Source organism: Perca flavescens, chromosome 22, assembly GCF_004354835.1.
Source record: "Perca flavescens isolate YP-PL-M2 chromosome 22, PFLA_1.0, whole genome shotgun sequence".
NCBI lineage: Eukaryota > Metazoa > Chordata > Actinopteri > Perciformes > Percidae > Perca > Perca flavescens.
Window position 1 is genome coordinate 1912057 of NC_041352.1, and position 19788 is coordinate 1931844.

The 19788-nt window shown below is 43.5% G+C and overlaps 1 protein-coding gene and 1 long non-coding RNA gene across 3 annotated transcripts in view; both read right to left on the reverse strand.

Annotated features, from left to right (window-relative positions):
• The window catches only part of LOC114549310 (SCO-spondin), a 31252-nt gene extending 26189 nt beyond the window's left edge, over positions 1–5063 (reverse strand). The window contains exons 1-6 of one of the 2 annotated variants that reach the window (XM_028569559.1): positions 5024–5063; positions 4167–4362; positions 3485–3624; positions 3153–3199; positions 2878–3075; positions 798–959 (exon numbers count right to left, since the gene is read on the reverse strand). The gene's annotated coding sequence lies outside the window, so the exon portion shown is untranslated. Of the gene's footprint in view, positions 1–797; positions 960–1088; positions 1272–2877; positions 3076–3152; positions 3200–3484; positions 3625–4166; positions 4363–5023 lie in introns of those variants that run through there. The other variant, XM_028569560.1, reaches the window with a different exon arrangement.
• A 145-nt stretch (positions 5064–5208) lies between these two features.
• On the reverse strand, positions 5209–19181 carry LOC114549550 (uncharacterized). Its single transcript, XR_003691566.1, has 4 exons — positions 18983–19181; positions 18801–18820; positions 12064–12189; positions 5209–5738 (listed from the first exon to the last, which is right to left on the reverse strand). It is a non-coding gene; the product is annotated as an uncharacterized LOC114549550 (long non-coding RNA).
• Positions 19182–19788: the final 607 nt, after the last annotated feature.

Consider the following 19788-nt stretch of genomic DNA (forward strand, 5'->3'; position numbering starts at 1 on the left):
GCAAGGCCCTTAACCTCAGCAGCAGGCAGATCAGACTGTGGTTGTACCGAAAAAATGTATTTTGCTGGTCTAACCAGTAAACAGTCTTCTAAGCTACTGTTCATGTTAGAAGTCAAAGATCACCAGGATGACATGCTCACATAAGTCAGTCCCATCTATCCTCACAGCGCTCAATCAATCTTTCAACATTTTCACAAATAAAGTGATAAGAAAAGCTCACTGCGTGTGCCACAGAAAGTAATGTACTTTTTTGGCATGACACCTCCTTAGCTCTCTGACCTCCTCCATAACTACACCCCTACCCATACTTTCCGTTCTTCCTCCTCAATGCTCCTCATCACACCTCCTGCCCGGCTGTCTTCCATGGGGTCCAGAGCTTTCAGCCGTGCAGCCCCCGTCTCTGGTACTCACTCCCACAAGCCATCCATAAAACTGACTTTCTCCCCACATTCAAATCCCATCTAAAAACCTACCTCTTCAAACTGTCATACTTTTTATATTACATTTTATATTTGTCTGTTGTTGTTTATTGCTTGTATTTCTCTTGTTTTTTGCTGTCAATTTTTATATATTTTATTATTTGTACATGTAAGGTGTCATTGAGTGTCGAGAAAGGCGGCCCTAAAATGAATTATTATTATTATTATTAATATTATAAACCCACAACATAATTTTTTGACCCACAGTTTGCTGATTGACCTTTCTACTTAGCTTTCTGTTAACTTCCTTTGTGTTTGTGATGGTATGTAAATCTATGGTATCTAAGTCTAGTGAGTTTTAAAAAGGAGCAGTTGTACCTGGGCAGAGTCCTGTGTTGCAGCTTTGGGTCTGTGTCTGTTGGCTTTTACAGTGGGGTCCTGGAAGAGAGGCCAGGGGCTGTCTGTAGCGCTGCCTGACGCCACCGCTGCAAGGCTCTGCACAAGCTGTCCAAGCACTCCACACACTCCACTGACACAGATCTGGAAGGGTTAGAATGATTATCATAACCACCATCAAGTCTGTTCTCATCCTAATTAAAATGACATGATGACTGCTGTAATAGCTGTAATTGTTGTAATCACCATCCTCGGTAACAAAAGCGTATTTACTGTTTATGGACTCCTGTACAAGCATCCTTGAGCTGGGGAAATGTCTGATTTATATCTTAGAGATAAGAGTTTCTTCTATTTATTCATCCATCCATCTTCGTCCGCTTATCCGGTATCGGGTCACGGGGGTAGCAGCTCCAGCAGAAACCTGTTCATCCTCACTGAGCAGATATCTGTAGATGTCTTGTATATATCTGGACTAACTATGAAGAAGTACAAAACTTCAAATATTTGACATAAGAATCAAACCATTGGGCATGGTATTAATTCAGAGACAATTCCATTCATGTCCAAAAGGGAAGGGCCAGAGAAGCATTAAGGGATGATAGAGTTGAGTTCAGGATGAATCATTCTTTGCACACAAATAAACCCCAAATCCAACCAACCATACAGTCTGTATCCCCACAGAAACATGGACAACAAACTAGTCCTTGCTTCAAATCCATTTTCCATTTTTAGTCCTTTGGGAAATAATGAATAGGGCAGCGGGGATGCACAATGCCATTTTGGATACTGATTGTCATTTCTTAAACAATCTACTGATGGTAACTATTATTCTCAACTGGAAACAGTAAATTGACACACACTTAATATTTACAGGAATAACAATAAAATACTGGTACCACACTTTAGAGGTGTCCATGGGTTGTCTTCAATAGGCTAAACTACTGTATTGTATTCTGTCATGGTCCTGCTCGACGCCCTACACTGCTACAACTATTATTTGTAGTCATAGTTCTATTATCTTTATTGTTACTATAAGTTCCATGCCAACTGCTATAATAATTATTAATCATATTTCTGTATGTCTGTATCAGTGTCTCTGTGTCCCAACCGGCAGAGGCAGATGCCTGCCCACCTAGAGCCTGGGTCTGTCTGAGGTTTCTGCCTAAAAGGATGTTTTTCCGCACCACTATCGCACCAAATGCTTGCTCGTGGGAAATTGTTTGGTCTTTGTAAATTATAGAGCGTGGTCTAGACCTACTTTACCTGTAAAGTGTCCTAAGATAAGTCCTGTTGTGATTTGACACTATAAATACAATTGAATTGAATTAAATTGAACACACCAGTCCAGTTCTTAGGTCTTGGCACTGGCATCCTGTGTGTCAAACAATAATAATCTTTAACTGAATGGTTTAGGGCTAAAAATACATCTGATCTGAAACTACAATTAAGACCTCTCTGGTCTTCTGGGACAGGTCTGCTTACTATTCCCAGGGTCAAAACTAAACAGACAGAAGTTTGAGTTTGTAAGCACGTAATACCTGGAACAAACTCTCACATGACACTATTAAATTAAATTCTGAGCTATTTATTCATATTTCTCACTGGAGTGTAATTTTACTGTAATTTATTTCTGTAATTTGAGCTTATATTTATCTTTTTATTCTTTAAAAATTCATTTTAGATGTGTCTTTTTATATTGGCTCATGTCTCTCATAAAACTTGTCTTAACACTTTTTTATATCTTATGTAAACACATTGGATTCTGTTGTACAAATAAATTTACCTTGCATTGTATTCCACCCAAATTTTGGCATGCAAGTATTTCCCTCTCCTCCCAAGATAAAGCCATGCTTGTCACTTCCTCGTAACGCCCTCTCTCATTGTGATTTATTTTTTCTATGGTGCCATGCTTGTCTAGTTTTGACTAGTTCACTGCGTTTGAGCCTGCATACAATCTGTTGATGGGATCAAAGTATCAAACTGCTGCACTTTGGAGTTAAAGGAGCAACTGGAGCTTGACTGAGGAACTGACTGCATTTCTGGACTGAGATCAACGACTCACTTGGTTCCTCTGTGAACAGAGCCTCTCCTCTACCAGTGGTTCTGGACATTGGCTCTCCTCCTCCTCTCTAGAAACGCCTCTGGATTGAGACCATGTTATTGCCACTGATAACTCCTGCTTGGGAGGTGCCGTTCTGGAGGAAGGAAAAGGGCACACAGGGAGAACAGGGAGTCCACTCCGACCACTCGCTGATGATGACTGAAAGAAAGAAACAGGATTATGGAACTATTCAACCAGGACCCCTATAAATTAATCTCATTGTCCTGCGTTCTTACCTTCACACTCTCTAATGTCACACTGAAAAGTTCCACCATGGCAAAGGCTGGAGGACAGAACAGCCAACAAACAGATTATAATCACTATATTTCAAACTGAGTCATAGACAGTATATCCCAGACAGAGAGAAAACAACAAGTGGATGAAAAAAGAAATTGCAGAGAATGAAGAGATTTATCCAATTTTATGTACACCACAATTAAAACACAGTTACTTAGTAAGTAACTTTCTATATGAGTTAAAAACTAATTTGGTGTAACAGACAGACTGATACAGAAAACATAAGGCCATCTGCCATAGCTCCATGGGTTTTTAACAGCCAGTGTCTAACCAGGTACTGCAGCCTATGGTGACTGAGGCGCCCTGAGGGACAGTGACAGGTGTGGGTGGTTGTCCTGAAGCGTGGTGCTGCAGGTGGACGCAGCCACACTCCTCTGAAGGAACACAGCTCCCGTTCTGCTGCAGCATGCCCTAGAAAGGAAAACACAATTCATAAACCAGAATTACCGCCAGGCAATTGTAGGCCTATGCCTACGACAAACCAGTCAAGTTGCTGTTTACATCCATGTCTGTCCAGACTCATATAATATATGTAGTGAAGACTTTGAAGGAATAGGCCCAAGAAGACAGCTGTTTTCAGTTCTACTGAATGCTGCTATCAGAGAGGATTTTTTGCAATCAATAAAACTGGAAGCTCCCAAATAGGGCCAAACAACACTACAAAAGTTGGCATCACAACTCCTATGAAAGAGATGTTTTAACAACAATATGTAACACAGCAAAATTGACTTCCTAAATTCATGCCGGTAGCAGCCAGGTGTACACTCCCTGACGCCTAAACACAGATCTCTTTGGCCCGGCAGTGCACACTGCTTCTCACAGGGCGCACCACATGCTGAGTACACTAATGGGGCTTCACAATCTAAAAACATGAGGAAAAAACATGAAGTAGATTATGAACACTATCAATATGCACAAAATCAAACACACACACTAACTTGGTTGTAACTCACCATCACACTGACTGAGACGGCATGTCCTGCTCTCTGTTTCAACAGGAGTGCACTGCTGTCCCCTGGTGGCTGGGGAGAGAGCTACACGGTAGCGCTGCTGCCTCTGAGACACACACGAGCACTGGGACCAAACACTCCACTGCAACATTATCCTCTTTTACAATCAATATAAAGATCTTCTTACTGGCATCCACTACTAAAGTATAGTTAAAGCAGAAACAAAGATTCAATTAGCAACCATGATGATCTGACACTAACAATGACAAGTGGTTCAATAATATTAAATCAATCATTGCATTAATCAATTGTCAAATTCAGCTAAGAACAGGGCTGGAAATATATCTCATCTATTGAATTATTGAATAGCAAACCGAAATAAATGTAGTCATCAAAATACATATAATCTCTAGCTCATATACATTCAGAACAGTTACAGCATTCTATGACATTCACACACAATTTAAACCAATCTTTCAGTCAGCACACACAAGGAAAGATTGTGGACTAATATATTTAAAAACGTTTGTTATTGATGTAAATATATGAATGAGATTTAAGTTTTTGGTACATATTGTCCAGCCTTAAAATAAATACATGATCTCGCTTCCTGACATTTAAATATAATATTAATTGTAATACTAATTAATGTCAATTTGCTGTCTGCAACACACACTGCTCTTTTTTATGAATGTCTCATTGTGTGACCCGACTCTTAGCAAACAAGCGATTGCGCCTGCTTTAGAAAGTTAACTAGTTGCAAGTTTGTGGTAAAATGCAGTCAAGGTCAAAACACTATATAGCATCTGTGAATCAAATAAACGTATTATAAATAATGTTATGTCATTTTTTACTCTTACACTGAATGTTTGCTGCTTCAATCCAGATGAGTATTGAAAAGTATTTTCCGCAACTGAAAAAGGCACGTGTTGAGGATGAGGACCAGCCTGAACTGGAGGTATCGGTCTGAAACAGAGCTCAACAGTCCCACCAGTGTAATTAGTTATGTTATTAATTTGTTTACAATATTTTCAGTCTTCAACCAGTGAAAGACAGGGTCAGGGAGAGAAAGAGATAGATTAGTTAGGCATTAAAGTAGGAAAGGAGTACAGCATCCAACAGCGAGTCCTCAGTTTTTGATACTTGATTGTTATGTCCCAGCGACAACCCCCCTGCCACAAATTGCTTTGTGATCTGTGGAAAAACACTGCTGATTACCATGGTGTCTCATAACACACATAACATCATCAGACAGAGCCACCACAAAGAGGACCACAGAATGAAATTACAATGAAAAATGATTTCATTGTACAGCACACAGAGGGCCTCCTGCTATTTGACTCAGTTTACCAAGCTGACCAGAACCAAGAGTAGCATTGTTGAGCTTTGTCTGTACCTGGACATGGCTGTTTATAACACAGCTGGGTCTCCTCTCTGTTCCTCTCAGCCTCAATCTCAGTGGGACACGCTGCATCTCCTCCCTCCTCACACACACACACACCCACCGCGGTGACACAGAACCTGCGCCACAGCTCTGGGAACATGGTGACCATGGCAACCAGGGGCAAAGGTCATCTGTAGGCAAGAGAGTCAGTATGAGCAGATCAAATGTGAACTGTATTTACCTACTTCATGATCCTGTTCTGCTGACATCCTCCTCCCAAGACTATATATAATAATAATACATTTTATTTATATAGCGCTTTTCATGGCAGTCAAGGACACTTTACAGTAAAAAAACAGCACATATATCACATTAATACAGATAAGCAATAAAAGCAACACATAAAACAGCATATTAAAAGCAATTAAAAACAATGAAACCAGTAACTATCAGATGAGAAATGTAAGACTATTGGATGTGGAAAACTAATCTGAAGAGGAGTGTTTTGATTAGTGTTTTGAATGGCTTGGATAGCATGCAGGCTAAAATTGGGCCAGCACAGCATGGACGAAATTAGACCAAATTAGCAAGCAAATGGAGGACAATCTGAAAGGAGTTCGTGAAAATGCGCGACAATTGAGAGAATATATGGACAAACTCGGAGAGGAGATGAAACAAGGGCTGGACAGCTTTAGGGAGGACACAAATAGAAAATTCGAGGCTGTGGACGTGGACATGCGGGCTCAAAAGAAAGACATTGAGATGCTAGAAGAGCGTACTGACGATGTGGAGGAGTGGAGCACCGAGATCCAGGAAATTCTCACAGCTTTGCTGGAACAACAAAACAAGCTCAGAGAGAAGGTATCTCACTTAGAAGGGAGGTCAAGAAGAAAATAATATCCGAATGTGGGGGCTGAAGGAGGGGATAGAAGGGGACTCGGTTACTGAATACGTGGACAAGCTAATCCACAAAGAGCTGGGGATGTCGCATGATATTAAACTGGAGATCCAAAGGGCACACAGAGCATTAGCGCCTAAACCACAGCCGAACAAACCCCCAAGAGCAATTATTGTCAACTTTTTAAGGTTTGATGTCAAGGAAAATGTCCTCAGAATGGCCTGGAGAACGCCGGTGGAAGTGGAAGGACGGAGAGTGACTTTTGACCATGATTACGCGGCAGAAGTGACTGCTAAACGACGGAAGGACGCAGAGCTAAAGAAAATTCTCAAAGAGAGAGGGATTAGGTTCCAATCACCAATGGACACTAGGGTTGGGTACCGAACCCGGTACTTTTACCGGTACCGACCGAATCACGTCGGTACTACCGAGTATTGGTAAAATCAAACAGTGCCAAATTTCAGTACCTGAGAGCATGTAAGCGCAAGCTTATCTGTCCTCTCTGCATGTTGACAGAGAGCAGAGTTCCGACACACACACACACACACACACACACACACACACACACACAGTGTAGAGTGCAGAGGTGCGGACGGAGCAAACTACGTCAACTCTGCAGTTTTGTTGAAGTCACAGTGAGTCACAGCAGTGCCGATGAAGTGGTTTCAAGTGTGGTTACAGTTTTTCAAAACTTCACGCAGACAGTGTTTGCTGCAATATGATATTAATGGTGAGGCGAAAGCGGTGGCGGTGCTGTTGACATTACACTTCCTGTGAGACAAGCAGGCACAACATGTTTTCTGTGCCCTGGGGTCTGACTGACAGGCTATTGTTTGAAGGCAAGGCATCTTTATTTCTACAGCACCTTTCAGCAACAAAGCAATTCAAAGTGCTTTACATGAAACATTAAAGAGCAGTTAAAAACGGTCATGATGAAAATAAAATAGGCAAAAAAAGAATAATATACAAATACAAGATTAATAATTATTCATTTTAATAGGTTGTAAGGACGGGTTTGGGAGGAGAGAGGGAGGGGTTTATTTTTATTTAATTTCTGTCAGTGTAAAATATTCTAAATAAATAACAGAATGTTCTAAGTATATAGGATAAATAGGTTTGGAATTATTTTTACAACTGAAATATTTTTTTTGTGTAACAAACAGTGAAAGTACAGAAAAAGTACTGTTGGGTACCGGAACCGAATTTGAGGTACCGGTATCGATATTGGTATTGGTTCAGATGCGAAAGGTACCCAACCCTAATGGACACACTGAGGGTTCACTGGGCTGATGGAATCAAAGTGTACAACAGCACTGAGGACGCGGCGAGGGCGATGTGACAGAGAGGATGGCAGATCAGGGAGAAGAGGGACCTACACCGCTGCAGAGACTGGAGGCTGTGCGCAAGTGGACCAGAATCGGAGACGGGGGATAGAAGCAAAGGGAGGATGGCAAGACACAAAGGAGAATGAAAGGTCACAAGGATGAGAGGTGAAGAGCCACGGTGACCCAAAAAGAACAGAACACAGACACACAGCCTAATTCTTTTTGAAGACAGCTCGTTGTTTTGCTCCCTGAACGTCCTTTTGGAATGCCGCAGTCAGTAAATAAGAAACTAATCTATAATAAGGGGCCTCAAACAGGTATATCAGGGATTTGTTAATTTTGGCAAATGTGACGTGTGCAGTATTTTTATTGTCCCTCTTCTCCACATTAAAGATGTACTGATGTATAAGATTATAAACAGAAGGACTCACTGGAGCACTTGTGGCACAAATTTAAAGGTCGAGGGTTTAAAGATTGAATGGAAAATGTACAAAAGCTCCTGCCGGGAGCTCCAGAGTTAAGTTTGAATGTTGGACAATTCTAGTGAGCTTGGGAGATCACTTGCAGGGAAGATCTCCGCCACTAAGGGGGGCCTTTTCACTAGGAGAGGCTTTACCATACACCCACCAGCTGGGAAAAGGGGGATACGCGCTAAACCCCCAAATGCCTTGGAAGGCCAGGTTCTGTTCCTTAATATTTGTTTGTTTAGCTTAGCGGTTGCTATTATATATTATATATATGTTTTGTGACATGTTGGGGACAGAAAGATGCTCTGAGGGGAAATATGATGCGACATAGAGGTTTTAAAATGGTGTCCTTACATGTTAATGGTATGAACAATCCAGTTAAAAGGGGTAAAGTGTTGACAAAATTAAGAAGGGAGGAGATGCAGGTTATTTTTCTCATCTATCAACACAAGGGGGTATCACAGCAATATGTTAGATAGTAGAAAAGGGGGAAATGCAGAGCTTTCAATATTTAAAAGATACGTTTGGTTTGGAAAGAGGGGACTACTTTAGATACCTACGAGTGAGGGACTACTATATAAGAAAATAAAAATAGATAAGGCTACTGAGCAAAATGGGGTAATTAAGGTAATGATTGATGTATACAATGGGAAGAATGGTAAAGTGATCTCAGCCCTTTATCAAGCTCTGTTGAAGAGTAGAGGGAATTCAACAATGTACATAAAAGAAAAGTGGGAAAGGGAACTCGGGATTGAGTTGACGGAGGAAGAATGGTACAACGTGTGCAGGGTACAGCATTCAACCACTGGATCGAGGGTATACTTCATAACCCCAAAGACGGTTCGCCCCGGAACAGAATATGTGTTGGAGGCAATGTGGACAGATGGAGGCGGACTATTATTTGTAGTCATAGTTCTATTATCTTTATTGTTACTATAAGTTCCATGCCAACTGCTATAATTATTATTAATCATATTTCTGTATGTCTGTATCAGTGTCTCTGTGTCCCAACCGGCAGAGGCAGATGCCTGCCCACCTAGAGCCTGGGTCTGTCTGAGGTTTCTGCCTAAAAGGATGTTTTTCCGCACCACTATCGCACCAAATGCTTGCTCGTGGGAAATTGTTTGGTCTTTGTAAATTATAGAGCGTGGTCTAGACCTACTTTACCTGTAAAGTGTCCTAAGATAAGTCCTGTTGTGATTTGACACTATAAATACAATTGAATTGAATTAAATTGAACACACCAGTCCAGTTCTTAGGTCTTGGCACTGACATCCTGTGTGTCAAACAATAATAATCTTTAACTGAATGGTTTAGGGCTAAAAATACATCTGATCTGAAACTACAATTAAGACCTCTCTGGTCTTCTGGGACAGGTCTGCTTACTATTCCCAGGGTTAAAACTAAACAGAGAGAAGTTTGAGTTTGTAAGCACGTAATACCTGGAACAAACTCTCACATGACACTATTAAATTAAATTCTGAGCTATTTATTCATATTTCTCACTGGAGTGTAATTTTACTGTAATTTATTTCTGTAATTTGAGCTTATATTTATCTTTTTATTCTTTAAAAATTCATTTTAGATGTGTCTTTTTATATTGGCTCATGTCTCTCATAAAACTTGTCTTAACACTTTTTTATATCTTATGTAAACACATTGGATTCTGTTGTACAAATAAATTTACCTTGCATTGTATTCCACCCAAATTTTGGCATGCAAGTATTTCCCTCTCCTCCCAAGATAAAGCCATGCTTGTCACTTCCTCGTAACTCCCTCTCTCATTGTGATTTATTTTTTCTATGGTGCCATGCTTGTCTAGTTTTGACTAGTTCACTGCGTTTGAGCCTGCATACAATCTGTTGATGGGATCAAAGTATCAAACTGCTGCACTTTGGAGTTAAAAGAGTGGGTGTATGGTAAAGCCTCTCCTAGTGAAAGGGCCCCCCTTAGTGGCGGAGATCTTCCCTGCAAGTGATCTCCCAAGCTCACTAGAATTGTCCAACATTCAAACTTAACTCTGGAGCTCCCGGCAGGAGCTTTTGTACATTTTCCAGAATATGTGTTGGAGGCAATGTGGACAGATGGAGGCGGACCACACACACATATTTTGGAAGTGCCAAAAGATGAAAGAGTATTGGGAAGAAGTATGGGGAGTATTAAAGGCAATACTAGGTTATGAGATACCTATGTCCGGCTCTGAGCTATATATGGGGAATCTGGTACAGCAAAAAACACATGGGGTGGGGACAGATATCTGATCTAGACACTGCTGGTAGCCAGCAAGAAAACCATAACTAGAGCATGGTACAAATCAGACCCACCTACAAAGGAACAATGGCTGGGCATATTAGAAGAAACATTTGACATGGAAACATATTTATACTGCGGTGACCCCGTGCGTAAAGCTGCATGATGGCACTGCAGGACGACTAACCCCCAATGGAAGAATCAGGAGAGAAACTTCAGGGACCATGACGATGACTAAATTCCCTAAAGCTGCGCTCTTGGATCTGTGTACTGAATTGGGTCCAGTAGAGAGGGCAACGCGCCGGTGTTCTGACGATCTATGCTGCCTTGTCGAAAAATGCTACCGTAGCGTAAATCGATAGTAGAGTCTATCGAGTCGCGCTGCCCTATCGAAATGTGCTTCCTTATGTGATATATTTGCCTGCATATTTCCAAATGTGCAGGCAGGCTGAATCCCATAGAGGTATATAACTCTAACAGTATTGACATCTTATGTTTATTTGAGAATATTTTGATACACCATTATATCTTTATTGAATATTTCAGTGGTCGCATATTCTGTTAGACAAATATACCCTATCAAATAATGCTCCCCCAACAGAATCATTATATATTGCACCACTACTCACTCCATGTGCACTGTCAGGAGATAAGGAGCATATTTTGATATTCTATTAAATTATATTTATTGAATATTTCAGTGGTAGCGTATTCTGATAGACAAATATACCCTATCAAAAGGTACAATGAATAAATTATTTATTAGATATTACTCTATTAACCACAGTATCGGCCGTATGTCCGACCGCAAGGTTGCATAGATTTATGGGCACGGAATCAGACCATGCTTGTGGGTCGTGCGCATGCGCAGAACCGCTAAGTAGCACATCTCGATAGGTAGCATAAATCGACAGAACACCGGAACCATGCCATCCCGGTCCAAATACAGGTACTCGCCATTCCAGAGGGAAATGTCAGACAGCTAAGTGTTTTTTATATATATATATATATACACAGTACATATTATATATAATCTTCACCTTCATCACTAAGGCTTGTTTGGATATAATTTATAGTTCTGTTAAATCTTATCATATACAGTAGGTCTGGTATATCGAAGCTGTCCCCGAGTGCCGTAATACCTGCCGTTTTGGAAGATATTATTAATAAAGGTAGTCTATAGATCCGGTTTCCCTACCCTGGCAGCAATTCCCGAGCGTCTGAGAGGTTTATTGCTTTTTCTCCGCCAGTCGTCATGATTCAGCATGATTCGGTGTAACGATAGAACAACTGCCAGGGTCATTAACATACTGATCAGCATTCACGAGGTGCTTTGCATTGGCTATTTATGGTTAAAAATGGGCGTGTACAGGGCGGGATAAGAGGCTAATCCACGTACGCACGCTTGTAGTCAATCTGTGATTTATAAAGGGAACATTGTTTACCGGTGTGTTTTATAAATCTGACTTTTTTTTGGCGTACGCCATTTTGGGCTTTTGGGCGTACGTACACATTTTAAGGATCCTACCCACAGTTTTATAAATAAGACCCCTGGAGTCTGCTAGTTTCTGCTTACCAGGTGCTGCAGTCGTGGACCAGTATGTCTACAGACAAGTTTGATAGAAGTTCCACTCCCTCAGAGATGTTATGGAGGAGCAGAGATGAGACCGGCGTGACAAAAAAACTCAGAGTAAGGACACTCCTGAAACACACCCATTAGAATCACATTAAACGGAAAACATTTTTTCGATGTTAAATAACAGTTACATTGGTACAATCATTTAATCACTGTAAGTCTGTTTAAAAAATTGCAGTGAATACCTTTAGACTTCCTCTCCGTGAACCATCACCTTATCGTGGTGGAGAGGTTTGTGTGTCTCTGTGAACCTGAGGGCTGTGTTGTCTGGAGCTTTGTGCTCCTGGTAGGGTCTCCCAAGGCAAAGTGGTCTCAGGTGAGGGGCCAGACAAAGAATGGTTCAAAAACCCCAATGAAAAAGCTAAGCAGAGATGGAGTGACCCTGCCCGAGGAAGCCCGGGGCCCCGCCTGGAGCCAGGCCCAGACGGTGGGCTCGTCCGGCGAAGCGCCTGGTGGCCGGGTTTGCCACGGAGCCGGCCGGGCACAGCCCGAACAAGCTACGTGGCAACTCCCTCTCCATCCCATGGGCCCACAACCTGTGGGAGGAACCGTTGGGGTCGGGTGCGATGCCACATGGGTGGCAGTGAAGGTCAGGGGCCTCGACGGACCAGACCCGGGCAGCAGACGCTGGCTCTGGGGACGTGGAACGTCACCTCTCTGTGGGGGAAGGAGCCGGAACTGGTGCGGGAGGTGGAGCGCTACCGGTTAGATCTGGTGGGGCTTACCTCACGCACAGTCTTGGTTCTGGAACCATACTCCTGGATAGGGGTTGGACTCTTTTCTTCTCCGGAGTTGCCCAGGGTGTGTGGCGCCGGGCGGGTGTGGGGATACTCACAAGCCCCCGGCTGAGCACCGCTGTGTTGGAGTTTACCCCGGTGGACGAGAGGGTCGCCTCCCTACGCCTGCGGGTTGTGGGGGGGAAAACTCTGACTGTTGTTTGTGCATATGCACCAAACAGGAGTTCGGAGTATTCGGCCTTCTTGGAGACCTTGACTGGAGTCCTGCATGGGGCTCCAGTGGGGGACTCCATTGTTCTGCTGGGGGACTTCAACGCACACGTGGGCAATGATGGAGACACCTGGAGAGGTGTGATTGGGAGGAACGGCCTCCCTGATCTAAACCAGAGTGGTTGTTTGTTGTTGGACTTCTGTGCTAGTCATGGATTGTCTATAACGAACACCATGTTCGAACATAGGGATGCTCATAAGTGTACCTGGTACCAGAGCACCCTAGGCCGAAGGTCAATGATCGATTTCATAATCGTTTCATCTGATCTGAGGCCGTATGTTTTGGACACCGGGTGAAGAGAGGGGCAGAGCTGTCAACCGATCACCATCTGGTGGTGAGTTGGGTCAGAGGGTGGGGGAAGACTCTGGACAGACCTGGTAAGCCCAAACGTGTAGTGCGGGTAAATTGGGAACGTCTGGAGGAGGCCCCTGTCCAACAGACTTTCAACTCACACCTCCGGGCGGAGCTTTTCGTGCATCCCTGTGGAGGCTGGGGGCATTGAACCCGAGTGGACAATGTTCAAAGTTTCCATTGCTGAAGCTGCGGCGAGGAGCTGTGGTCTTAGGGTCTTAGGTGCCTCAAGGGGCGGTAACCCACGAACACCGTGGTGGACACCGGTGGTCAGGGAAGCCGTCCGACTGAAGAAGGAGTCTTTCCGGGATATGTTATCCCGGAGGACTCGGAGGCAGTTGCAGGGTACCGAAGGGGCCGGAAGGGCTGCAGCCTCTGCCGTGAAAGAGGCAAAGCAGCGGGTGTGGGAGAAGTTTGGAGAAGACATGGAGAAGGACTTTCGGTCGGCACCAAAGTGCTTCTGGAAAACTGTTCGCCACCTCAGGAGGGGGGGGGAACCATCCAAGCTGTGTACAGTAAGGATGGGACACTGTTGACCTCAACTGAGGAGGTAATAGGGCGGTGGAAGGAGCACTTTGAGGAACTCCTGAATCCGACTAATACGCCTTCTATGTTAGAGGCAGAGCTGGAGGATAATGGGGATTGTCGCCGATTTCCCAGGCGGAAGTCACTGATGTAGTCAAATAACTACACAGTGGCAAAGCCCCGGGATTGATGAGATCCGTCCAGAAATGCTCAAGGCTCTGGGTGTGGAGGGGCTGTCCTGGTTGACACGCCTTTTCAACATTGCGTGGAAGTCTGGGACGGTGCCAAAGGAGTGGCAGACTGGGGTGGTGGTTCCCCTTTTTAAAGGGGGACCAGAGGGTGTGTGCCAATTATAGGGGTATCACACTTCTCAGCCTCCCTGGTAAAGTCTACTCCAAGGTGTTGGAAAGGAGGGTTCGCCAATAGTCGAACCTCGGGTTGAGGAGGAACAATGCGGATTCCGTCCTGGTCGTGGAACAACGGACCAGCTCTTCACTCTCGCAAGGATCCTGGAGGGAGCCTGGGAGTATGCCCAACCGGGTCTACATGTGTTTTGTGGATTTGGAGAAGGCGATGACCGGGTCCCCCGGAGATACTGTGGGAGGTGCTGCGGGAGTATGGGGTGAGGGGGTCTCTTCTCAGGGCCATCCAATCTCTGTACAACCAAAGCGAGAGCTGTGTCCGGGTTCTCGGTAGTAAGTCGGACTCGTTTCAGGTGAGGGTTGGCCTCCGCCAGGGCTGCGCTTTGTCACCAATCCTGTTTGTAGTATTTATGGACAGGATATCGAGGCGTAGTCGGGGTGGGGAGGGGTTGCAGTTTGGTGGGCTGGGGATCTCATCGCTGCTCTTTGCAGATGATGTGGTCCTGATGGCATCATCGGCCTGCGACCTTCAGCACTCACTGGATCGGTTCGCTACCGAGTGTGAAGCGGTTGGGATGAGGATCAGCACCTCTAAATCTGAGGCCATGGTTCTCAGCAGGAAACCGATGGAATGCCTTCTCCAGGTAGGGAATGAGTCCTTACCCCAAGTGAAGGAGTTCAAGTACCTTGGGGTTGTGTTCGCGAGTGAGGGGACAATGGAGCGGGGAGATTGGTCGGAGAATCGGGCGCAGCGGGTGCGGTATTGCATTCAATCTATCGCACTGCTGACGAAAAGAGAGCTTAGCCAGAAGGCAAAGCTCTCGATCTACCGGGTCAGTTTTCGTTCCTACCCTCACCTATGGTCATGAAGGCTGGGTCATGACCGAAAGAACGAGATCCAGGGTACAAGCGGCTGAAATGGGTTTCCTCAGGAGGGTGGCTGGCGTCTCCCTTAGAGATAGGGTGAGAAGCTCAGTCATCCGTGAGGAGCTCGGAGAGAGCCGCCGCTGCTCCTTTGCGTCGAAAGGAGCCAGTTGAGGTGGTTCGGGCATCTGGTAAGGATGCCCCTGGGCGCCTCCCCCTGGGAGGTGTTCCAGGCACGTCCAGCTGGGAGGAGGCCTCGGGAAGACCCAGGACTAGGTGGAGGGATTATATCTCCAACCTGGCCTGGGAACGCCTCAGGATCCCCAGTCGGAGCTGGTTAATGTTGCTCGGGAAAGGGAAGTTTGGGGTCCCCTGCTGGAGCTGCTCCCCCGCGACCCGACACGGATAAGCGGACGAAGATGGATGGATGGATGGACCTTTAGACTTAAATAATAATAATAATAATAATAATATAATAATAATCCATAATCCTCATTTTACATCTTTCTAATAAATCAGGAAATCTCTGTATGTGTGTGTGTGTGTGTGTGTGTGTGTGTGTGTGTGTGTGTGTGTGTGTGTGTGTGTGGGTGGGTGATCTGTCTTTGAAATATCTCATTAACCATGAATCCGATCTACTTTCCTGGGTTTCCTGGGTACCCAACTTTGAACTTGGGCGACCAAACAATAAAAAGGATGAGAAAAAAAAGCGCTGCCATAACGCTTGCTCTTCCGTGTCTACCCTAAAGCCCAGCTTAACTCAGAGCATTTTGCTAGGAGGAAACTCAAAAAAATGCATTTCTATCCTTCAGAATATGTCAGTGATTACTCCACATTTTAATTGTGATATTTTGTTAGTAAAATCTGAATCTGCAACGTTATTCATGCAATGAAGCTCAATAAAAACCGAGTTCTACCCTTCACAATAAAAGCCCAGCTTAAATTCACTCGGATCATTTTGCTTAGAGGAAACTCAATCAAAAGGTATTTTTGCCGACATTAGATCCTATAGACACTATATGGTATTAAGTTGCTGTGAGCTGTAAATTCACCACTTCTTCCTTCTCACTTAAATTCACCCTTTATGCTCGCCCTTGGTCCGGTTGTTCAAGTGTGCTGCTAACTTATAACACTAATAACATTACCGTTGGCAAAATACACCCACAAATCAAATCCATACTTCAACTTTAACTGATAAGCCACTAGCCTGTTTGGAAATTAACACCTCTGCTGAAGTCTTAAATTCATTAACAATAGGCTATATGACGAGAATACCACAGGCCAAGCAATCGGCCCATTCCAAACAGGCATATTTTCAATGGGCACTGTACTAGTATATACAAATGCTTAGGGCTGCTCCCTCTTAGTCGATTAGTCAACTAATCGGTCATTTTGGTCTTAGTCAACTTAGATTTATTTAGTTGATTAGTCATGTTTTATGCTTTTTTCATGCTGAATGACTTATTTCCAAGAAACGTACGAGCACATCTCTGGTAAACACAAGAATTAAAATGGTGCATTTGCATGACTCTTTGCGGAGAAACTCAGATTTACAGATCTGTCGATTAAATCAACTAATTTTTAGATTTAGATTAGTCGGTACAATTGAATGAGTGTTAGTCAACTAAGAATTTCTTTAATCGAGCACAGCCCTACAAATGCTCCTCCAAAGTGTATATTACCCTCCGTAGTTCAGGATTAGTTTGGTAAATTTGGCTTACCGTGTCAGACCGTGCCATCAGGGCAGAAGCAGCCTTCCACACAGGAGGAGCAAAAGGTGCATGTGCCGAAGATAGACTGCATGAGTGTGTGTGTGTGTGTGCATTGTGTGTCTTTGACATACGACAGAGCTCTTGGGACCTCCAGCGGATGTAAACCCCTCTGCGGTTACACTCTTCAGCATAGGCAGCTGATTTCAGACAGGGCGGGAAGGCACCCACACACTGGCACAGGCGGACTTGCTGCAGTGCCAGCGGCGCTCCTTACAATTTAAACGATTATGATTTACCGGTAATGACACATTTCTTTTGATATTTTTGGGGCTTTTATGGGCTTTAATTGACAGGATAGCTTAAAGACAGGAAAGGGAAGAAAGAGAGGGGAAGACATGCAGCAAAGGGCCACAAGGCTGGACTCGAACCCTGGCTGCTGCTAAGGACAAGGGGGCGCACACTCTCCTGGGTGAGCTAGAGGTCGTCCCATAATGACACATTTCATAATTAACAAAGCCAAATGGACCAGAACATTTTAAACCAAAGGTACAATACCAGTATTTTCTTTTATGTTATGTTACAATGATAGTTCTGGACCATGTTAAAGGAACACGTCGACTTATTGGGAATTTAGCTTATTCACCGTAACCTCCAGAGTAAGACAAGTCGATACATACCCTTCTCATCTCCGTGCGTGCTGTAACGCTGTCTGACGGTTCCAGCATTAGCTTAGCCCAGCACAGATCCTGCAGGTAACTGGTTCCAACTAGCCTACTGCTCCAAATTGTGACAAAAGTGACAAAATAACGCCAACATTTTCCTATTTACATCTTGTGATTTGTAGAGTCACAGCGTGTACAAAAAACAACGTAACATGAGACACAGCCGTCTTCTAACTGAAGACCGGGAACTATATTCTCAGACAGGCTTGCTGCGAGCATATCACTCCACCCAAGTACTATATTCTTCCGCTTGAGAATATAGTTCCCGGTTTGTTTACAGTTAGAAGACGGCTGTGTCTCATGTTACGTTTTTTGTACACGCTGTGACTCTACAAATCACAACATGTAAATAGGAACATGTTGGCGTTATTTTGTCACTTATTCGGAGCAGTAGGATTACTGGAACCATTCACCTGCATGTTCTGTGCTGGCCTGATGCCGCTGGAGCCGTCAGACAGCATTACAGCACACACAGAGATGAGAAGGGTATGTATCGACTTGTCTAACTCTGGGGGTTACGGTGAATAAGCTAAATTCCCAATAAGTCGGCGTGTTCCTTTAAACCTTATTTAGCACAAGCTAGTTGGAAGAAACTGCTAGCCTAGCTTCACCAAAAACAAAACCTCCTAATACACCTGTCCGTTATAAGCTCCTATTACTCAATATTAGCATGTAGGAAGAATCATTTATACTTTTATTAATCCCGCAAGGGGAAATTCCAATGTTTTCACTCTGTTGTTATTACACACATTACACACAGGTCTGAATTACACACACATGCTCAGAACCTATACATGCACTAATGGAGAGATGTCAGAGTGAGGGAAGAAGCTGCAATTAGAGTTTATCTGCCAACTCATAAGTAACATTAAACTAAATGACTTTTCAGCTAGCAAGCAAACAGTGTAATGTTTTATTATTGAGTAGCGCTAGCTACAGGCAAACTAACTGGCTTGTTAGCTAACAAACAATGACATATCTAAAGGCTAACTAACAGTTTTTTAGCTGGCTAGAAAACTAGCTAACTGACTTTTTAGTTAATTAGCAAACAATGAAATGTTGTTTTTTTTAGCTAGGAAGCAAGAAAATTAACGTTAAATGTTTTGTTTAAGAATAGCTAAAGGCTGACTTACTGCTATGACAAGTCAAAATGCTGTGAAAAAGGCCCAGTCCGCGTCGACCAAGGAACATTCCAAAGGACAAAAAAGGGAACAAAAACGTTGTTAGAAAGTTGCTCCCACACTACATTTCACACTTCAAACAGATATGTTATCCCATATCTAATCAGAAAACAATATTTTTAGTTTTCACTCACTAGCTAGTTGCACAGTTCCTTGGGGACAGCCAGACAGGGGCTCTCTGCAGCTCGGCAGTGGAACACTGGACTCCGACTGTTGGCCAGGAGGGTCCAGGCTGGAGCAGGTGAGGAGGCAGGAGCGTGGAGAGTAGACCAGAGAGCCTGGACACTGGTTCACCTCCTCACAGTGCTCCTCAGTGCAGTTAAACTGCCCTTGCTCACACACACTGTGAAGGGAGAGGAGAAAGAGAGCACAATAAGAGCTGTCATTGACTGAAAGGAATTCATGTTATAAATGCTTATGTCAGGTGGACATGAAAGGCTATTAAAGCTCACGTCAAGCTTGTAATTAATGACTATGTTTTAGTCAAAAATCAGGTTTGTATTGAATTATCACTAGTGGATAAATAACACAAAGTAGAATTATTGTGTGGAGTCAAGCCCAGATGTGTTTAGAAATCTAGAGCTAGTGCCCTTGAGCATGATGCTGAATCTGTGCTGTCTCAAGAGTTTACATTGGATCCATAAAGTTTCACTTTACAGTTACTAAACTCTAAACAGTAGCTGTAAATATATGTTGTATGTTACATTGGCTATATATATTCTATTATATTAATACAGACAAACACTGAGTACCAATACAGTCTGGTGTCCACTGTTTATGTAGACTTGTTGACTCTGCTGCTATTCATCACAACAATGTGATTTTTAAAGCACCACTCACTTTATTAAGTCATTTTGTCTCAAAATATTCTTATATAGACATATATATTCTCTATTTTTCATTCTATTTTGTATTAGTTTATGTGCCTCTTTAATTTATC